The sequence below is a fragment of the Manis pentadactyla genome, chromosome 13 (assembly GCF_030020395.1).
Source record: "Manis pentadactyla isolate mManPen7 chromosome 13, mManPen7.hap1, whole genome shotgun sequence".
Taxonomy (NCBI): Eukaryota; Metazoa; Chordata; class Mammalia; order Pholidota; family Manidae; genus Manis; species Manis pentadactyla.
Genome location: NC_080031.1, coordinates 90813263 through 90834689, shown reverse-complemented (window position 1 = coordinate 90834689; position 21427 = coordinate 90813263). Strand labels below are relative to the sequence as shown.

Sequence of the window (21427 nt, the reverse complement as noted above, 5' to 3'; positions counted from 1 at the left end):
GGCTTAAACTCAGTCTCATGACCCCAGATAATTTCAGTAGAGCGATTTCAGGAACTTTGTCCCTGTTCCTCTCGGGCCCCTGGGGACTAGAGTTAGGAAGGGCACTTTGGAAATGCTAAGAAGGATATATCTGGTTCCAAGTGACAGAAACCTAACTTGAACTTGGTAAAGAAGAAAAGGGAATTTATTGGTTCCTGTAACAGGAAATCAGCCCCTCTCTCTGTCTGTCTGTCCCTCTCCCCCACCCCAATTTCCTCTTGTTTTGGCTTCATTCCCAGGAACACGGTCCTCATGGAGGTAAGATGACCACTGCTCCATCCAGGTGAGCAATCTCAAAAGAAAGAGAGAACTTGGGTTTGCAATGTCAGGCAAGAACCCAAGGACTGAGTTTATTGAACTAAAATGCTTCATGTGCCCATTCTTGAAACAATTATTTTTTTAGAAAAGGATGGAATCGACTGACTGGCCACCATGGGTCAGGGACTGTTCCTGTAACTGGGGTGGGGTCAGCTCCTCCCATTGCTGACAGGGAGAGAGGGATGGTGCCCTCTAGGAACACCAATGTGCCCTTATCAGAGGAAAGGGGAGTAGATGCTAATGCTGGGCAGCAAAACCTAGTTAGTAAAAATAAGTTCAGCAAAACTGGGTGTTACTGGAAAAACCTGGTTAAACGTGGATCAACCTCATTTGTTGAAAGGGGTTTACCAGAGTTCCTGAGCTCTCTAAATCCAGTCTTGTAGAGGTTTTCGTAATGTAGGCTTGATTGATTAAATCATTTGTCTTTGGTGATTGAACTTGATCTCCACCCCGTTACCTCCTCTCAAGAGTTGGGGGTGGTTGGGGGCTGAACAGTCCGATACTCTAATGGCCTGTTTGGTCTTTCTGGACCCCAGCCCCCACTCTGAAGCTGTTTAGGACACCTCCAAGGTCATCTCATTAGCATAAACTCAGGCAAGGTTGAAAGGAGCTCATTAGGAAAAACAAAAGACACTCCTTCCACAAGGTCCACCAAGAAAATGCTCCACAGTTCCCGGGTTCCCTAATTTAACAAAGGATTTGTTGTTTAAAGGTCGGTGTATTTATGTGTTGTTCCTCCCAGGAAATTTGCCTGATTTCTCACTGGAACCTTCTGTGCTTAAGCCCAGGGCCCCCCTTGATTTGTGAGGGTCCCCCAAACTCCAGAGGGCCTGAGGATGGCAGGAACTGTGTCCTAACCCTCCTTGGCACTCCCTTATTCCCCTGAGGGATTTCAGGCCTTGGTGAAATGATAAAAAATAATGACTCCATTTGGGGCAGAAGGGCTTGTTTTGTTTGCTTCATTCTCCAAAGGAATCACTATTCGAGTCAAAATGGAATCACAAAGGAATCGAAATGGTAGCCAGGCCTTGATTGCATGACTTCCCACGACTTCTTGTCACGGTCAGGGCTACTGTGAGGGGCCTCAGAGGCAGGGTGTGAAAAGCTGTGTGCCCACAAGGTCTCTTTTTCTGAGCACGGATGACTGAAACAAGAAAGCGTTGTGGCAACTATTTCCAAGTTCACTTTGAATAAAATCCAAACTCCTTATCATGGCTTACCAAGCCCCACACCATCTAGCCTCTGCCAACTCCCCAGCCTTCAATCTTATCACACTCTGTCCTTGTGCTGAACAAAGGCCACCAAGGCCTACTTTTAGTTTCTCAAGGTACCAGGAAACTGCCCCAGGACCTTGACTCATGCAGTTACTGCTTCCCGGAAAACTGTCTCTGCTCTTGCCCATATCACCTCCTGGTCATGGATATGACCTCACTCTGTTAATGCCTCCCTCTCCATCTAAATTAGAGTCGTCATGTCCTCCTATCTCCAGTGACCCTGTCCTTTCTTATCATTTATTACTTGCATGTGAATATGCATGCTTATTTGTTTGAAGTCTATATCCCACACTCGAGCAGAAGTGCCATGAACACTGGAAACACACTGCTTTTGTTCATTATCATCTCTGTTCCAAACCTGATGCCTGTCACACAGAGGCACACCATACACATTTGTTGAATGATGAATAAATGAATCAGTGTGCACTCATCGCTCCACGGACCGAGTTCTCCGAGCCCCACTGGACGCACTGGGGCGCTCCATCCTCCCTCAAGTCAGGCTCCCTCTCTTAAGGTGCTGGCTAGTTCCTCCCAGGTCATGGTCACTTTTCTTGCCCTTGGTAGACTAAACACCTATAGGGCATATTTGTTCACCTCTTGGCACCAGTCTCTTGTACTTTAGACATGGTCTAAAGTATTTTTTAAAGAAAATTCAAAACAAGCAGAGATGGTTTTCAGCTTACCTTTGCCTCTGTCTACATTGTTAAATTCCTGGATGAGCAAAGGATAGTAGGATGGGGGAAAAAGAGAGAAATGGGTTTATTGAACTAGAAAGAAAGAAAAAGAAAGAAAGAGAGAGAGAGAGAGAGAGAGAGAGAGAGAGGAAGGAAGGAAGGAAGGAAGGAAGGGGAAAGTGGTGATAGGAGGAACAGCTGAAGGGAGAAGAACCACAGAAGGGAAAGGAATGAAGGAAAGAGGGGCAATGAGGGAGAGGTGAGGGATGAGGCTACGACCTTATATTATGCTGAATAACATGGAGCTGAAGTCCCAGTCATGAAAAATGGCATCGGTCTTTTTTCTCTACCCTCTTCTCTGTGCCATAATTGCATTTGATTACTTCTACTCAGTAATTCAACGTTTTGCTAAAAGTTGGTGGTATATACTTCAAATTTTAATTCTTGCAGGTCTTGCTCATGACTGTTTCCAACAGACTTGGAGGCACGGAGGGTGACAGTGATGGGAGCACCCCTATCTCAAGGTGGGGGAGCTGACCCTGAACAGAGGTTGGCCAAGCTCAACCTCAGACCATCAAACTAACTCCCAAGGGTCCCAAAGATTTCAGTCTATTCAGAAACCTGCCAATGTCTGGGTCAAAGTGTGTCCTTTATTCCCATGTGTTCTCAGGATATGTCTGAAAGAGTTTTTTTTTTTTCTTTCATGAGTGACTCTGCATTTTATTAATTAAATATGATATGTCAATGGTTAATCATGGTTTCACTCTGTTTGATCCAAAGAACAAATAAATGTCTAACCTGTGTACAAAGGAATAGTCCATTGAAATGGCCATCAAATAAAGCCAAAGCTGAGGTGGAGAATAGCTTAGAAGTGACTCTCTTCATATATTCTGAAAAAGATATCGCTATTTGTAGAAATGAAAGGATTCAGCTGGTTGGTGAGAAGAAATAGTCTAGGTAGAAAAGTTTATCGTTGGCAGCTTTAATTCACTTCACAGTACTTTACAGAAATTATTCAAGTCCCATCAGGCTTTTCTCCATTTTTCTGTATCCATTTGCCTCATCCCCTTGGTGGGGACAGCAGCAAAGAAGCTTTGATGTGCACAGGACCCAGAGGGAAGAAGGGCATGTAGCCAGAAACAGACAGAGACCGGGGATTTGAAGTCTGGATCCTTTTCCCCTCTCTGCTAATTATTAGCATGAACAGGGTAAGTCAAATTCCCACACTGGGCCTTAGTTTCCTAAACTGGGATCAAAATCGCTAAGATTCCTTCTAGCTTTCGTTTTTCTAGGAACTAGGCTATGTGGGTTAATTCTCCCTTTGATTCAGTCATTCTCATGAAGTGCTCTAAATGGGAACATACTCCTCTTAGCTTAGACCCACAAGTCACAGAGCTCTGTTTCCCAAAGCATTCACTCCTGGAAGTCGATCTGTGGTTCTAGAATCTGCCTCTCTCTAATGTCCTTCCATTGATCTTAGTCTGTACGCCAGAATAATCCAGAACAAGAGACCTTATCTGGCCCCATGACAGCTGTTTCAAATGTAAAGACATTACCCTGCCTTCGCTTTCCAAGTTGCACCTCTCCACTTCCTTTTGCTCTATATAAAGGTTTTGCCCACTCCTCACCAGCCTCCTAACCTGGGCCGGCCCTCTCTAGTTTAACCATATCCATCTTAAACCATAGTTCTCAAAATCAAATCACATACCCTATCTGTGATCTCAGCAGATAACTCAAGAACATCTCCTGTGATCTTGGAATCCAAAAACCTCCAAATATTTTGGTTAGATTAGTAATGACACAAAAGCGAGCATTGGCTGTTGAGATAGTTGTTTCTGTTGTTTAAACCATCTAGTGTCACTCTTCAAGCAGTGGTTCCAGCTGAGCCTGAACAGAGATTCAGACTGAGAGTATCTGAGGGACTGGTGGCCCGCAAACATTGATCATTCTGCATGAGCTCATTGTCATGAGGACGTAGCTTGTGAGGAGGGCTTGGTGCCAGAGTGCCTGCAGATGGAAATGGGAAGTGAAGACACAAGCATCTATCAAAACAGTAGCCTTTGAGATGTCTTAGATCTGCAGAGACCAGGGCTGCGAATGATATCAGGGCACATGCAAGATGGGCCGGGGTCCTCTCCAACCTCTGCTCATGACCTAGTGGAGTGTAGATGTGGTGAACCCTGACAGAAACATGACTCTTGCATGTGTCTAACCCTGGGAGAGGACTTGGGAGTCCCTCAGAACACCCCAGCAGAGAGTAAGAACCAGGCAACAATGGAGGAGGAATCTGCCCCTTGGGGGTCATGTGGGAGTCCTTCTAAGGGTTTCAAGAAAAGCTTAAGAGCACTTGGAACATGAACTGAGATCCTATCTTAGGCACTGCCAGGGTAATCTGAGCTAGTGAAGCTGATTTACTTATAATGAGAGCTCATTGGGACCAAAAGCTGGTGAAGCAATGGAAATTTGGGTTCTCTTGATATTAACTGAACAGCTAATGCAACCTCTTCTATGTTAATGTCAATCTAGTGCATCCAAGACTGTTCTGAAAAGTTCACAAATGATGTCAAATCTGCTGCTCTGCACACTACACTTTGAGTAACAGGAATTAGAATATGTGGTCGTAGATCTTCTAAAAAAATAGTGGTGGGTGAAAAAGCCCCCTGAACTTGGACTAAAGTTGGCTTCATTTCTCTCTGCTGAGTTTCCATCTTTCTAAATCCTGTGAAACTTTCTTCCTGTTGTTAAAAATGAACCTCTGCTCCCAACATTTTTGCCATTTTTGTGTGGTCCCTGAAAATAAAGAGAGAAAACCTATTTACAAAGGAAGTGCCTGGGAAGCAAAGCTATTTACTTTGGGGAAGGAAAGGAATCGGCTTTTCTTAAGGGTATATCAAAATTAATCATAGAAACAGATTTTGAACCTTCATTATACTTAACCTGACATTTGATATTCCAGAATGACTCGAAAATGAGATAAGGGAGAAATAGCTAAGAAATCATTTTATTATGATTTTCTTACTTCTTTAATCCCAATATTAACTGTCCCCCATAAAATCAAAACATGTGTTCCCAGAACTCCTCGGTGAGCTTCTAGATCATGTTGTGATAATTTTGGCACCAGGATAGTGCAGAAGCTAGCGAGGTAGGTGAGGGGCCAGGCAGGGTTGGGGTTGAACTCACTCTGCACAAAAGACCCCACGCTTGCTCAGCCCTCAGCTAAGGAGCTCATTTGTCCTCCTTAAACAGTGTCAGACATTCTCAAGCATCACACTCCAAAATCTCACTCAGAAAACCCTTCCTAAGAACCACCTAAAATACAAGGCACACACTGGGGACCTGGGACACCAGCAGCAATTTTGCATTGGGCTCGGTTGCAGAGGGACGTGCAGACACCCAGTGCCACTGGAAGACAGCTTCTCAGAGGAAGCCTGCGCCAGCTCAGGCCTGACCTCGCGCTGGGGCTGAGGGTCTCCCTCTCGTCCGCACTCCTGTTCTTCAAGTCCTGGGGCTTTAGCTCTCCAATAGCGATACTCTGGTGACCTGCCCACTCAGGCTGCAGGGAGCTCTTCTGACAGTATGGTGAGGGCAGATGTGCTCACACAGCAGTTCTCTAGCTGAGGCTGTCCAAGCACTGCCTATGGATATTAACTTCAGAGGACAAGTTGTGACCAGCTGGCGTCTTTCGGCTGGTCGGGCCCAAGCAACTCGTAGACGGGGACGACTGCGGGTGGGGGCGCCGGGGGCCTCCCACTTATTCTACACCTCTCATGTCTCTTCACCGTGCCAGACTAGAGTCAAGCTCAACAGGGTCTTCTTTCCCCACTGATTCCGCCAAGCCCGTTCCCTTGGCTGTGGTTTCACTGGATAGTAGGTAGGACAGTGGAAATCTCGTTCATCCATTCATGCGCGTCACTAATTAGATGACGAGGCATTTGGCTACCTTAAGAGAGTCATAGTTACTCCTGCCGTTTACCCGCGCTTCATTGAATTTCTTCACTTTGACATTCAGAGCACTGGGCAGAAATCACATCGCGTCAACACCTGCCGCGGGCCTTCGCGACCTTGCATGTGGATAGCAGAAAAGCAGCAGACTCAGGTAAAATGCAGCCAGGCTGGTCTAAATGGCCATAGGTGACTGATAAGGGAATTTACCACATCCTTCTCTTTCAGCGGGCCAGCCAAGTGGTTTTTCATATCTCCTTCCATTTTACTTTATTTCTCACTTATTAAAAAAAAATGAGAAAGTTTATGATAAAAGCAAAAAATCCAACTGATCCATTACAACCAAAGTAAAAGAACCAGGGTCTGCATTGGAAAGCCAGGAGAGCACTGAATTATATAGTCTAAGCTACAGAAAATCATTGCAATCATCCCCCAAAATAGCTCTGTGCTCCTGGTAGGCAAAGCAAAAAAGGGAAAACCATTTACTTTAAAGCTCTCATCTAATAAAAAGAAACACACTGTTCATTAACAGAAACAAAAATTCCTCTGCTTCTAAACTCCAAGATGACCCCTCCACATCTTGTTTTTCTTTCAGTTCAATTAAATCATAATCACGTCCTATTATTTCTGGAGCTGATGCCACCAACATTAGAGCGTCAGAAAGCCACTGTCTTGTGTCTGGACTTTAAATACAGCTCTATGTAGGGAATATATGATGAAGCTATAGTTTATATACTTCCAAAATAAAAATGAAGTTTTGGACTTGAACAGTCAAACAACTCTAAAAAGGGACACCTCTTAAAATAGCAATTATCTCAATATTAGAGTCTTGATCTCCTAAGGTAGGAGGGTCCACGTGTGTTACATACAGGGTGGGTGGGCTCAGCCACGGAGATCTTACCCTCCTGTTTCTTTTCTTTTTCCTAACAGTGTTTGTTTATGGTAACTTTAAAAACATGGGGTTTGGTAATATTTTAGAAATACATATAACATAGAAATCACCATGCTATTTTAAAGTGTACAAATCAATAGCACTAATCTATTTACCCTCCCTCTCCTTTCTATAACCCACCTCCACCCTGGCCCCACCTAGAAAGAGGAAACCTACAGCCATTATTATTTTCTTGGGACTTTATATCTATTTACCTCTTAAAAAGAGGCACCTCTCAAGAGGTGACGTTTGCCATGAAGGAATGCATGATGGATTTGCAGAGAAGAGTGAGAACGAGGCAAGGAACTTTGGGTGAGCAGGCCTTTCTAATGTCCTTAATATAATATTTTCATTTTCCTTTGCTCTCTTGGGGAGACAGTGGTAGAAGCATGAGATTGAGAGTTGCTGCAGTACCGTCTGTTAGTTGCATATGTTTTCAGCAGGTATCTTTCTGTCTTGATGTCTTCATCCGTGAAATGGCAATAGCAATACTGACATCGGTGTTGTTGTGTAATTTAGATGAGGTGATGAGCATCAAGAGAGGCCTCAAAATTACTCTTCACAAATTGGTTATTGCTTATGCGGAATTCTGGTCCTAACACACACCATTAGGCTGCAAGCTCCTTGAGGATAGGGTCTGGGTCCCATTCACTGCTCCGCCGAGCCCCTGACCCGAGCTCATGGTTGGCACTGAGCAAATACTGGTTAAATATATGGAAGGAATATATCTCCAATTTTCTGAAAGTTCTTAATGTATCCAGGGTAAATAAAAAGTAAAGCCACAAAGAAGAACTAAATAGATTAAACAAGAAAGTGAGTCTGTGTGGTTTGTTATATTCCGGGTCTAATATGGACAGAATTATCCCTAGTATCTGAAAAGTGGTGCTCAACTAATGGCACTTCATAAACTGGAACAACCTTCCTATAATGCAGTTTGGCAAGGGCATAAAAACCTTATAAACAAGCACAATTTGACACAAAATTCCAAGATAAGAAAGTCACGAGAAACATTCAGCGATGTGCACAAGCCTGTAACTGTACAGACGTTATACACAGAAAGAGCAGAAACCGCTTTCACTCAACAACAGGAACTGGCCAAATAGGTTACGGATACCTGGCCAATAGGACGCAATGCTCAACCTTTAAAATGATTGCATAGCAGTGCATTTATTAACAAGGAAAGAGGTCTAGAATAGAAAGTAAAAAAGATTGCTGAGCAATCAACACAAAAAGAAAAAAACATGTAATGAAATGTTAACAAAGGTAACCTTCAGGTTTATTCATTTTATTTTTCTGAATTTTCTTCTTTTTCTATAATAAGCATGAATTCCTTGTGTAATTTTAAGAAAATAATGAACAAAGAAAAAAAGAAAGAAAACATGGCTCAAATATGTTTTAAGGAATTTGGGAGGCTTGAGAAACATTAGAAAGACCCGGAACAAAGCCTTATATTAATATACAGCGAGGAGCCGGAAGGGAGAGGTGGAGCCTGCAAGATGCCAAACCAACTGGCCAATTGGCTAGTTTCTGGCCAGCGAGTGGTCCGGTTGGGGGAAATCTCAACAATCACTGCCTCCAGCTTCCCCAGCCTGGGCCGTGCTGACCTCCAGCCAGCCTCACTTAGAAACCCAAATGTCAGCCTCGTTTCCTTTTTCCCCCCATTTGAGGTCTGGGCATCTGCACGAAGCAAAGTGAGGAAACATCCATGCTTGGGGCACAATGCTGAGTACTGGTGGGAGACCACCGCACCTTCCCTTCTTCCAGAGGAGAGGTGGGCCAGGAGTCCTCAGGACCTGGCACCCACAGCCAGGGCTCCCCAGCCCGTGAGTAAGGCATGGGCCCAACGCAGAGGGACTGCTGGGAATCAGTGCACGGACAGGTCATTTCCTCGACTCGGTTTTTAAACTTCATTCCACAAAAAATAAAAGAGTGCTCACATAGGAGGTGTGGCCAAGGAAGTATCGGGTGTGGGTTTTTGGTTTTTTTCTTGCAGTTGCTACATTTTCCGGTTGAAAATTGCTTCATTACCTGTAATGTCGGCTCTCTGCCTCGCCTCTCTAGCTATCTGGCTTTGCAGACAGCCCTGAAACTCCCAGTGCCTCCGGAGTGTGTAAGTGTGTTCAGAAATCATGCCACAGTTGTGAAAGTACTGGAAATTCTCCACAGCCTGTCCTTTCTCTGAAAACACCATTTTGTTGCTGTATCTCTTAACATCCTCCAGGCTCGTGATGGGCCCACAACCCCTCCGCCCGTCCAGAGCGGCCTGGAGTGCTGAGCGGTTCCGGGAAGACCTAACACCCAGATTCCCCAAGAACAAGGGCCCTTCAGCACCAGCGTCACACTGGGCTCAGAGTTCTGTTTCATAAAGTTCTGGAGAACCCTGATCTCTTCCTTCTGAGCATCCAATCACTGTTCTGAGGACAAATCCAAAGCCAAGGCTCCAGGAAGGTCTGTTGGGCCCCTTCTTACTTATACTCGAAGGGAGAAAGGGAGAAAGACAGGGAAGAACATAGCATTTGTTGTTGATGCTTTGGGATGAAAAATGACTTTTCATCTGGTCAGTGTGGGCTTAAAACACAAGTTTAATACTCAGGATTAGGAGATGCTGCCTGTTGGGTGGCTGAATCTGTTGGGACTCTTTGAGTTTTGATGAAGAAAATTTCCAAGACAAGTGGCCTTAAGCAAAGGGGAATTCATTGTCTCAGGGAAATGAAAATGTCAGAGGTGGCTCTGGCTGGATACAGAGTTCAGATCAAATGATGCCAGGAATCAGCCAATCTCTCTTTTGCCAACCAACCATCTAGTTTCCTGTGTTGCTTCCTTCTCTGCACACGCTCATGTTGAACTTCCTTCAACTGGACTAAGCAGAGAGAGCTCCTCTCCTTCTCAGTGGACGCACCTCGGTCCCAGGACTGACTGAGTAACACGCTCTGTGGGAACAAAGCAGGGGGCTTGAGACAGGAACTAAGGGAAAGTCGGGAGATGTCACTGGAAAGGAGAGGAGGGCAGTCAGTAAGCACTCCAGGCCTTGTTCCAAGGATCAGTTCGTGCCCAGGCGCAGGAGCTCACAGGCCTTCGAGAGAGGGAAACAACTCTGAGAAGCAACCCACACTTACGGTTGGAGTGCTGCAGCTCCTGAGCAGCCATCTGAAATCAGGGAGAGGCAGAGACTCCTGTGAGTCAAGGTGTTTCAAGGCAAACCCCGGACTCCCACTGAGTTGCAAAGAACAGGTGGGATTTGGATGAAAGTCGAGGTGGCAGAGCGCAGGAGTAGTGCGGTCCTGCACCAGCCTAGGCACAGGGTCTGGCCCCGGTGTGGGAACCGCGGTGGGAGGCGCGCCCGCAGCTTCCCAGGGAAATCAGTCTGTAGGAGAGGAGGCGGCCTGTGGGCGAGGGCGGAAAGGAGTCCGAGGTCGGTCCAGGTGGGCTCCCCTGCACCGAGGGCAGGTGTTGACTTTCCTTCTGCCCTCTTCCTTTGCTGACTCATCTTCTACTGTTTGGACATGGTCAATATTTTGAGTCTACTTTGGTCTACATACAGGTTTTTTCAGTATTCCACTCCAACGGAAGGGCGGAGTTTGAGCTGGCTTGGCCCACGAGCCACGTGCAGGCAAGCATGCCCTCTAGGTCTGAGGCAGCTGAAGGCCCGCGTGCTTGACCCATCACAGGCCTGCCACCCCTGCGCTCTCGGTCCTTTCGTCGGGATTTCGGGGTGGCCAGGGACACGGGCATGTTAACAGAATTCAGGCCTCCTGTTCTAGGTGATGCCACACTTTGGATCACTTGCAAGCAGAGATTAGTATCCACTGCCCGCTAGGACACAGCAAGGGCCTGGAGGACTACAGCAGAGCACAGGCAGGTAGCGGGGGAGAGCCAAAGGGAAGGCTGAGAGAGGGGGGTCCTGCAGAGCTGGGAGAGGCAGTAGGGTGGAAAGCCTGGACACGCAGGGCAAAAACTCAAGTGTGGAGGCAAAAAGACCTTAGTTTGGCTACTGGGTACAACCTTCAGCTGTAAGATGAATAAGTCCTGGGGATCTACTGAGCAACATGGTGACTTGAGTTAATGATGCTGTATTGCAGACTTGAAACCTGTTCTCACCACACCCACAAAAAGTGGTAACTGTATGAGATGATGGATATATTAACTAACTGGACTGTGGTAATCATGTCACAATGCGTATGTATATAAATCATCACATTGTATGCCACTAAAAAATCGTGCTGTACAACCTAAAAAAAAAGACCTCAGTTTGAACCTTGCACTTACTAGCTGAGAGTCAGAACTTAATCTCTTTAAACTGCAGGCTCCTCAATTAAAAAAAAGGATAATAAAACTTGCTTATTGCAAGTATTAATAAAGATGAAGGAAGTAAAGTATCTGGGGTTGCATATCATCGTTCTGCCACTTCTTCACTGTGGGTGCCTGGACATATTAACCTCTTTAAGCCTCAATTCCCTCATCTGTAAAACAGGAACGATAGAAGTACTTAAAAGTGCCTAGCTCGTAGGGTAGTGGTGAGGATTAAATAGCACACACACAAGTTCAACACAGTGTCTGGCAACAGTGAGCACTCAATATATGTTAATGACGATGAAGGTGCTGCTGCTGATATTAATTGCATCACTTCAGATACTTGCAACTGTACATGACAGAAAACCCAAACAGAAATGACTTAAACAGTAAGGAAATGTTATTATTCATGTGACAGGAAGTCCTGAGGTCAAGAGGTTCCAGAATGGGTAATTCATTGGCTTAAATATGTTGGCTAAGGATGTAAGCTCTTTCCTGCGTTTGCTCCAAGTTTTTTAACTGGGTTGCCTCCTCACAGGAGCAAGATGGCTGGCCTCACTTCACATATCACATCTTCTCTTAAGAATCTCCAAAGATGGAAGAGATCATGTCTTTACTTTTTAAGAGAAAGGAAATTCTTTCTGGAAACCCCCCTGTACCAGCAGACTTTCCATCATATCTGATTAGCCAGAAGTGCTTATATCTGCCAATGCCTAAACCCACCAAGGTTCTCTGAAGAGATGAGCAGAATCATGGTTCTGTTAGCAAGGAAGAATGCGGACATGGCTGTTGACAAGGAAACCAGCATGAATCAGCTCAATAATGATGACTAAAGCTCGAGGCAGAGAGTGCCTAGAGGGAGGAGGGATGGACCCAGGAGACGGATGACGAGGGTACTTTGGCTGTTCTGTGTAGTTCCTAAGAGAGGAGTCTTTGGGGCCACAAAGTGCTACTCTGAATTCTTGGCTCTGCCACTTTCTGTGAACGTGTGCAATTATTTATATCCTATGCCTTTGTCTCCACAGCTGCAGAAGGTCAGCATCTAAAGGATGCTTGAGAATAAAACAGCCACATCCATAAATCAGTGGGACTAGTGACAACCACAGAAGCCAGAGCTAGGCCAGCAAGCACTGCAGTCATGAATACAGCTGTGTTGTACGTGCTACTTCAGTAGACGCTTCCTTCCCCAGGGCTCCAAAACCACGTTCAGCATGAGGGGAAGAGATCAGGACTGTAGTTGTGGAGCCAAACTGGATTCGAAAATCTGCTTCTGTTGCTACCACTGAGGACCTATGTGATTGAACGGCGTCATGCCTTGGTTTTCTCTTCTGCAAAATGGCGCGATAGCTCATTAAATTGGGCTTCAACAAGTTAATCCAATTGCTTGACCCCCATCACGCACCTGCCACTGGCTGAGCAGCAGTGAAGAACCTGGCCTCCCATTCTTGTTCCTCCTCCAACAGCCTGGTGGCCTCTGAGCATCAGGTACTTCAGTAATGTGATTCAGCCCACCTACCTCTGCAGAGATGAGAGGCTCCAGATAAAAAGCTTCAAAGACCAAAACTCAACATACAATGTCACATTATTTATATGCTCTTCCTACAATTCCACTTTTGTCTTCTTTCTTCTCACCCATGCTTTCCTCTGGCTCCCTGCCTGGAACTTTTCCCTACACACTGTCACTACTCGTCACATCTCCAATATCGCCACTTGCTCTTCCACCCAAATCTTTATGTGTTGTTACTAATAACCTTTTAAATGTGCCTCGGGCTTTTTATCATAGGACAGTGGCAAATACATATATACATATGCTTTTTATTTATTTAAAATTTAATCTATTTCCACAGCCCACAGAAACTTGTACTGAATCAGCATAACCAAAATGCTAACTAAGCACCCAGTAGAGCTTATAATAAATGCTAAATACAATACATGATTTCAATAAGTATTTGTCGAGGTCCTACTGTGTGCACTGCTTTGGGCTACAGAGATGACTCAGAAAGTGTTCCTGCCCTCAAAGAGCCGACCTACTCCAGGTTGGGAGCAAAGATTTGTGACTAAGTCAACATTACACAAATAAACACATCAAAAAAATATATTCAAGTGATAAAGGCCGTTTAAAAAGAATGATGGATTTCAAAGGCTTCGAAGTGGTTGGCACTGAAAAAGGATCAGAAGGTGAGCTTTCTTTAACAACTTTTATATTTTTAATGTTTCAGGTTACATCACTTTTCTCGAGAACAGAAGGAACCCGGGTGACACCTCGCTACAAGTGTAAATACTTAGTGTTTCAATTTGTTCACCCTTTTCTGATCCTGCCTGAGGGTGAAACAGAGGCTGGGTGTAAGTCACTGGGTGGGTGACTGTGGTCTCTAACCTGGGTGTTTAACCCCCCAGAAAGTGGGATGTTAACCAGCGTGCTGGGGAAAGAAAGCATTTATTGAATGGAAGTTCCTTTAGGATTTCTGTTTCAGTCTGCGTTCCTTGTGGTAAACAGCAGAACCCAACTGCCTATGGCGAAGCAAAATCACTCAGAAGGTTATTAGGGGCTCACAGAATCCACAGGAGGCTGAATTTCAGGCTGGATTCAAGGCTGCTCCAGAGAGGTTAAGGCTCCCCACAGGCAGGCTCAGTTTAACATTCATGGATCAGGGGATAAGTGCAGAGCTGGAGCCCAGGGCCTGTGCCCACCACCCACCCACATTTGCATCCCAGCTGCAGCCCCATTTCACATTATGAAGGGCCTCAGACACATTGGCGAGGACCCCAGCTCTCGGGCGCTTGCTCCTCCTATACGCCACTCTCCCTCCCCAAACAGATGCTCTCGGCCACCCTAGGACCTAGGAATGCAAAGTCAGTGGCTTCATCCCCCCTCACAGGCTTGGAGCCCTTTGGGCAGCATACCCAGAATATGGTCTAGGAAGGAGGATATCAGCACTGGCTAGGCAGGGGAAAGCCACAGGAGCCAGAGTGGGGCCCTCTTCCCCAGGTCTAGGGAAATTCCACTTAAAGCAAAGGTCTGCCACCCAGCAGGACTCATCTGGGCTGCCCGGCACGTCACTGACCTGAACATCATGGCTATCCACACCACCCTCTCAGGAGGCCATGCTGGGGTGGCACCATCCAGTGGCCAAGCCCAACCCCCCCACCTTCCCAGGGCAATTCCAGGCAGGATGGGGCCCCACATGGGCACTTGGGCTTCCTCCCAAGACCACACACAGAAGTGGAGTGGGAATCTACAAAGAAAATCGGCGTGCTGTGGCCAAATGCAGCCCTGAAGCGACAGACAAAGGGCTATCTCAGGAGACGTACGGCTTTCCACTCATAACAGCTGTTCACTCCGCACTAGCTCTAGAAGCATGACCGATCACACCCAACAGAAAACCAATCTCTAGCCAGTACCACATTGTTTTAGTACACCCATGCGTAAGACCAGAGGACAAAAGGTGTTTGCATTATTTAATCATTGCTGGTATCACATCAATCCACCTGCCTGCTTCTTTCCACATATCCCCAACTCCCCTGGAATTTATCTTTATAAGCCAGAGTACTAAAGAAGGTATCCTGGACTATCAATTTAAAAGTCCTTCCAATGGGTATGACAGTCCTTTGTGTATGGCAACAAGGAGAGACCCAGTTCCAGGCCAGGAACATGCTGGAAGGAATGGGAAGCACACACTTCCACTCTAGCACCCTCCTGACAACAGTACCATTCTGGACACCTGGCAGGGAGGGAGACAGCAGAAGGGTAGCTTGGAGCATTACAGGATCCTCACTAAGCAGTCAGTCATGTAAGTTTTTATGTCCATCCCCCTATTTATTAAGAGAGAGCAATCTGGGCATTAAGTGCATGGACACATACAAATATCTAATGAAAGCTTCGTGTGCACATGCACATATACAAGGAGGGGAAGAAAATCATCCTTTAGAAACACAGAAACCTATGTGTACTGATTTGTAAGAATGATCAAGACATATTGTTATATGGAAGATGCAAGTTGCCAAATGCTGTCATGTGTATGGTGCCGACTGTGTACAAATAAAGAGGAAGTGCACTTACATTCATACTTGCACATGTCTGAAATATCTCGGAAGGGTATCCGAGTAAGCTAACGAAAGTGGCGGCAGGTCCAGTGGGGGGAACTGGGAACGGAGGGACACTTTTCTCCAGTTTCTCTGGTACTACTCCTCCTGGAAGACAGGACTGTGAAAGTGAAGAAGACATAGCTGCAGATGCTCTGGTTTCTACTGTCATCCTACAGGTCCACAAAAGAATGGAACATGTTCATGCATTATCCATTCAAACCTATAAAGGGAAAAATCAAGAAATGCATTTCATCTTAAACTCGTAGGAAAGTAACCGCAACACTGGGGGATTGACAACAGTGCCCCTGCCCTCTTCAGAGACCCAAGCCTTTTCACCAGCCTCCTAGGAGCCAAGTCTTGAACAAATGGCATCTTGGCAAATAAATCACTGGGAATCCTGGATTGCTTGGTTGATGTATGATTAATGGAGACCCAGAATTTGCTTCAAGAATTTGTTTTTTTGTTTCTCTTGTTTCTTATTTATTCCTTATGTAGTAGTAACATGAAATTGGCAACATTCTTTTCTAACCTTTGGAGAAAACAATGACACCTGGGTGAAGGAGATTCTAAGAAAGCCAGAGGCACAAGAACACAGGAGCATCGGAATGCTTTAGTTGACTCCTTGGAAATTTCTTAAACAGGATCAGAAACGAAGAAAAGCAGATCTGCTAAAAGAGAGAGGGTGTTTGAAGGCAGGGCAGAGGTGAACAAAGACCATTATGAAAGAGATTTCAAAGCCCACATTCCTCCCAAAGGGGAAAGAAATGAGAAATTCAAATGATCATTCTATTAACTAAATACTACTCTGTAATTGCAAAATAAGGAATTGCAGGTCTGTCGTCGACATTCTGAATATGTCTAAGAAAATACATTTTTAATTAGCAAAAAGGCAAGAAAGATGATGGCTGTTTGAAGTAATCCTCTAACACTGCTTGAATAATTGTTGAAAAGTTTTGCTCTTATCTATTAAAATGTGAATTGAAGAATGAAAGGACACTTGTGCTCCAGAATGACTGGTAAGTCAAGGGGGTAAAGAAACAGAACGCTACAATGGCACCAGACAGGAACGCCCCATTTCCATCATCACCCCCGGATCCTTGGCTCCCCCAGGGTCCTGCAATGACCACAGGCCATTTCTATCAATTGTCAGGAGCAACAAGAATGAGGGGATTTTGTGTTCACCTTCTCTCAAAAGAAACATACCTGGTGCATCTGCCCTTTCCCATTCCCAGAAGGAAAATGTGGGAATAGAAAACAAGGATAAAGCAGGGCTAGGAGGTAACTTACTAAATAAAGAGAGCATCTCCCATTAGAAAGGGAAGAAGGAAGGAGCAACTTTCTTGACTGACACTCCTGGGTGTGGGCACTTGGTAAACATGGTCTGATTTCATCCGAGACAGGTGCTGCTATCATCTCTATTTTCCACAGAGGAAGCAGGCATCAAGAGTTTAATACCGTGCTTGCCCAAAGCCGCTCAGCTCCAGCACATCTCCCAGAGCAGGCGGGGAGGGGGCAGGGGGCCGAGGAGGGCTGAGGGAGGTGGGGCAGCTCCGACTCTCCCACCTGCTCTACTACCTCACTTCCATTGGGACCAACCTAATTTCACACATGGCCTGTATTCCCTTGTGCTCAAGTCAATTTGTAAGATTGTCCTACATTTTCCGTTAGAGAGCATCTCTATTTGAAGGCTCTTCGTCAGGAGGGCACAAACAACTTTGCTAAGTGGGTACTGTTTCTGCTAATTGTGGAAGCCTGGCCGCTGGCACATGCAGGAGAGTGTCTCTGACTCACCCTCTTTGGCTTCATCTCTGAAAACGGATCCTGGAGATTCAAAGCAGAGAGATGATACAAGGCACAGCTGGACCACGACCCTTCTGTTGGTTTGGAGACATTTGAACGTGGCCTCTGTCTGACCCAGAAATAAGGCTTCTACAACTGAAAGCTGTTAAGATGTTCATCAAAAATATCTCTGCCTCTTCTCTCTCCCAAAGTGCTTCTGGAGCCACAGCAAATCTCAGCTCAAATATTCCAGAACACCTCCTCCCATTGGCAAAGGAGGAGCAAAGCTGTCTAATTTTAGGGTCTAACAGTTGGCATGCAATTAAAACTGTATTTATTATGGGCTTCAGAGGAGAATAATTTATTTATGGGTAAATTAGGATCACTGCAATACAAACATGCTCCCACAGATCAGGAATTAGCTATGCTCAACCAGGGACCAAAAGAACTCTGCCATTTTTACAATATGGGGTTTACTGTTTCAAAACAAGCAAAGGATCAGATACTTCTAGTCCACTTTTCAGCATCAGTCCCAAATGCTGCAGCACGGTTCTGGGCGAGACTGTCTAGATGGTAGCCTTGGAAATGATTGAGGTGTTTGACCAAAGCAAACTATAAACAAGAAAATTTGTTTCCGTTCCTGAAAAGAAAAGAAATTGCATTAATGTCAAAGTTCAGGAAAGCAGATGAAGTGTATTTTGTTTTGGTTTTTGGTTTTTAGTTTTAAAAACTTTGCCAACCAGAAATTTAGGCTGAGATAAATGAGTCTAGTAATACTGGTCTCTTCTGTGTCATCGAATTGCTAAACAGAGTTTGAGAAAAGCATGCTTTCTCATTTAAATGAGAAATAAAAGAAAAATAAAATCACTGACAATATGTTACCATTGTCCTGCTGAGAACAAAGTTTCTATAATACTTCTCTCTGCCAATTCAGTATCACCTTTAATTTCCTCTTTAAGAGCCTTCCAACCTAATCAAAGTATGTCTTCACTTCCATTACAGTGACTTTGCAAAAAGATATGAAGTATATAAAAATACACAAAAGTGTGAGTTCTTCCAGACTCTAAAACTATCACAACATTCCATGTGAGATAAGACATGTTAGTTTTTAACTTGTTTTTTATCTTCTGATGTAGAAAAAAGTCTAAAACATAGAGCTAGAGTTTAGCTGTATAGGTTTCTGTTGTTTGATCTATTTCCCCCAGATTGAAGACTTTAAGTTATTGGTGAACTGTCCCTTCATTCTCTGGGTTGTGCATTTCTAAACCTTTTCCTGCCCAGCTCACTATTACACATTGGCCAGGCCTAAGTAGTAACACATGATTTCTAACCAGTACCTGTATCATCAAACCCATTCAGTATAAGGAGTAACGGAGACCTAATTACCCCTGAGAACCCATCCTAAATGACTACACAGACACCCACCGCTTGGATCAGTCTTTGTCACAGGACCTCTTTTGTATCCATGGAAACATTCATTTACTCTATGAAATAATCTTGCACATTTATTTGTTTGCTTGTTTATTGCTTATCTCTTTGTACAGAACAGGCATTCTGTGAGGTTAGTTCATCCTTGTGTCCACTCCACCCAGAAGGGAGCCTGGCACATAAAAGATTCAATAATCATTTGCTGAAGGGATGAACTCCCTAATGACTTTTGGGAGTACAAACAATGGATCTGTAAGTGAATCCCTAAAGAGAGCACTCCAGGATCTTAGAATCTCCTAGAGAAAAGGAATCTCATAGGTCATTCAGAGTTGGTAAATTTTTGTTAAAGGAGCAGATAGTAAATATTTCAGGCTTTGCAGGCCATAGGATCTCTGCCCTGACTACTCAAGTCTGCCGTTGTAGCATGAGAGCAGCCGCAGACCCTACGTACGGGAATGAGCATCCTGTGTTCCAACCAGACTTTGTGTACAAAGACATCAGCGGTGAACTGGAATGTGATGACCCTTCTAGACCAGTGGTTTCCCAGCGACTTTCTAAGAATACATTTTACCAAGAGCAACTAAGGGAAAACATAAGGATGTTACTGTGAGGCTTTTTTCATAAAGCTAAATTTTTATAACTTAAAAAACTGTCTTTTTTTTCTGGCTCTTTGTTCCTAGTTTTTTGGTCCTTCAAAATATTTCTTCAGATAAATTACAGTGATAGGAAATGGATTTTAAATTGTTAATATCTTCTTTTTTGCAGAACAAAATTTGGCAACATTAACATACTGCCAACATCCTTTCTTGGAAAACATTTTTTGCAAATTTTTCCTATCCAAGAAACTCAGACAACTGACAACTTCTGTGGGGCTAGCCCACACATCTCATTCTACATGTCCTGATTTACAGTCAAGACAGCCCTTTCTATTCTGGATTCACTGAGAAGATCTTAGAAGTTTCTGGAATCTAGGAGGACCAGAGAACTATGCACTAGGAGGACCAGAGAACTTGACTGTTTTGGCAGAACATGAACACCCCTATGGTCTGTCGCCTGCACATACATTAGTAACTCCACCTTGGCTATCCCCAAAGAACAGAGGCCTCTAGCACGGTGCCCATCAAAGGAACTGCTTCCCACCCTACTGCCCTGCTAGCCATGGCTTTGCCTTCCTCACAGACTCCTCCAAGTCGAACAAGACCCACAGACTTAGCTGAAGCGAGGTCACCTGAAGACCTTGCACCCCAAGGAAGGTGGAGAAATGAATGGTTTGCTCCTTAGACTCTTTGAGCAGGAGTCAAGAAAAAAGGGGGTTGGAATGGGTGCTGAGTAAACCACTTCATAGCACCTTCTGCAAGGATCCTGAGGCCCAGAGCTCTTTACCTTTATCCACACATCAATATCAATTCAGGCTATTTCAGAGAACAACGGAGCTTCAGCCTGAGGATCTGTGGCATAACTACATTTTTTTGAAAGAAAAGTAAGTGGCCTAGTGGGCCACAGGAATATTTTTGATCTGTTAGTAAAAGCTGCATATGTAGAAAAGTGAAGAATTAGGATAATTAGCCAGCTAATTAAGATCTCAAAACAATTCTGCCTAATCACTAAGCCAAAAGGTAAGAAACAAACTAACAAAAAACTCTCAAAATTCAAATAATTGCTTTAGTTATTTTTTGCACTTGCAGCCATAACTTTAAACCCTGTAGTTCAATAGGGTGGGGTTGGGAGTTGCTTCTTCTAAGCAATGCACACTGGCCTCCGCACACACCTGTCAGCTCTGAACAGTGAAGCCAATGAAGCAAGTTGCCCCTGAGTACAGAGAGGATTCTCTTTAAACAAAATAAACCACAGAAATCACAATGGCTTCTTTTTACCCGTTAATAGATCACTTTTGTGAGTTAAGAGCTGGAAACAGCACATTATGCAAGGGAAGTCTGACTTACAATGAAAGTAGTTTGATGTGATGGTTCCAATTGTCAGAGACCAAAGCAAACACACCTAAATGTCAGTGGCCGTTATGTCTGGGTAGTGGGATTGCAATGACATTCATTCTTATTAAATTTTCAAAACTATGTGTATACAGTCCTTTTTAAAAATACAGCAATTTATTCCCAAACAGGATGCCAGTAAATAGGTATCTCTTTGTAATGCATTATTTTTACCCCTTCATTAAATATTTATAGTTCATTAAGTGCAGGATAATATACATCTAAGGTATATATGAGCCCAAAAAGTTGTTTGAGATACTATCCATTTCTCAGAAGTTCACAACTGAATCAACAAAATTTAGTAACAAACGATGTCATTACAAATAGTATGATAAGCATTAAGTGTTCTTAGAAATATTCACGTTAAAAGAAACAGTTCATTTTGGGGCAAAAGAAACGTGAATGCTTCCCTGCACATGTAATTCTTGGAGGCCCAAAGCCGTTGCTCTGTGAGCGGATGGCAGGCTGGGGATGAGGTGAGGGAAGAACATTCCATCATGGGGAAGAAACACACAGACGGGCAGAGTGGTTCATGTTTGCTGAGAATCTCAGTTCAGCAGCGTCCTCCGTTTTTTAATAAACACAAAAGCATCATTTGTCTTATTTGTGTAACAAGTCCTCATCAGGATTAAAAACACATCAAAAAGTCATGGTCACTGAATTTTCTAACAGATAAAT

The 21427-nt window shown here is 44.4% G+C and overlaps 1 long non-coding RNA gene across 1 annotated transcript in view; it reads right to left on the bottom strand.

Annotated features, from left to right (window-relative positions):
- Positions 1-18020, bottom strand: part of LOC130680383 (uncharacterized) — a 56626-nt gene extending 38606 nt beyond the window's left edge. Inside the window, exons 1-2 of the long non-coding RNA XR_008993374.1 lie at positions 17346-18020; positions 15529-15774 (exon numbers count right to left, since the gene is read on the bottom strand). This is a non-coding gene — a long non-coding RNA (uncharacterized LOC130680383). The remainder of the gene's footprint in view (positions 1-15528; positions 15775-17345) is intronic.
- Positions 18021-21427: the final 3407 nt, after the last annotated feature.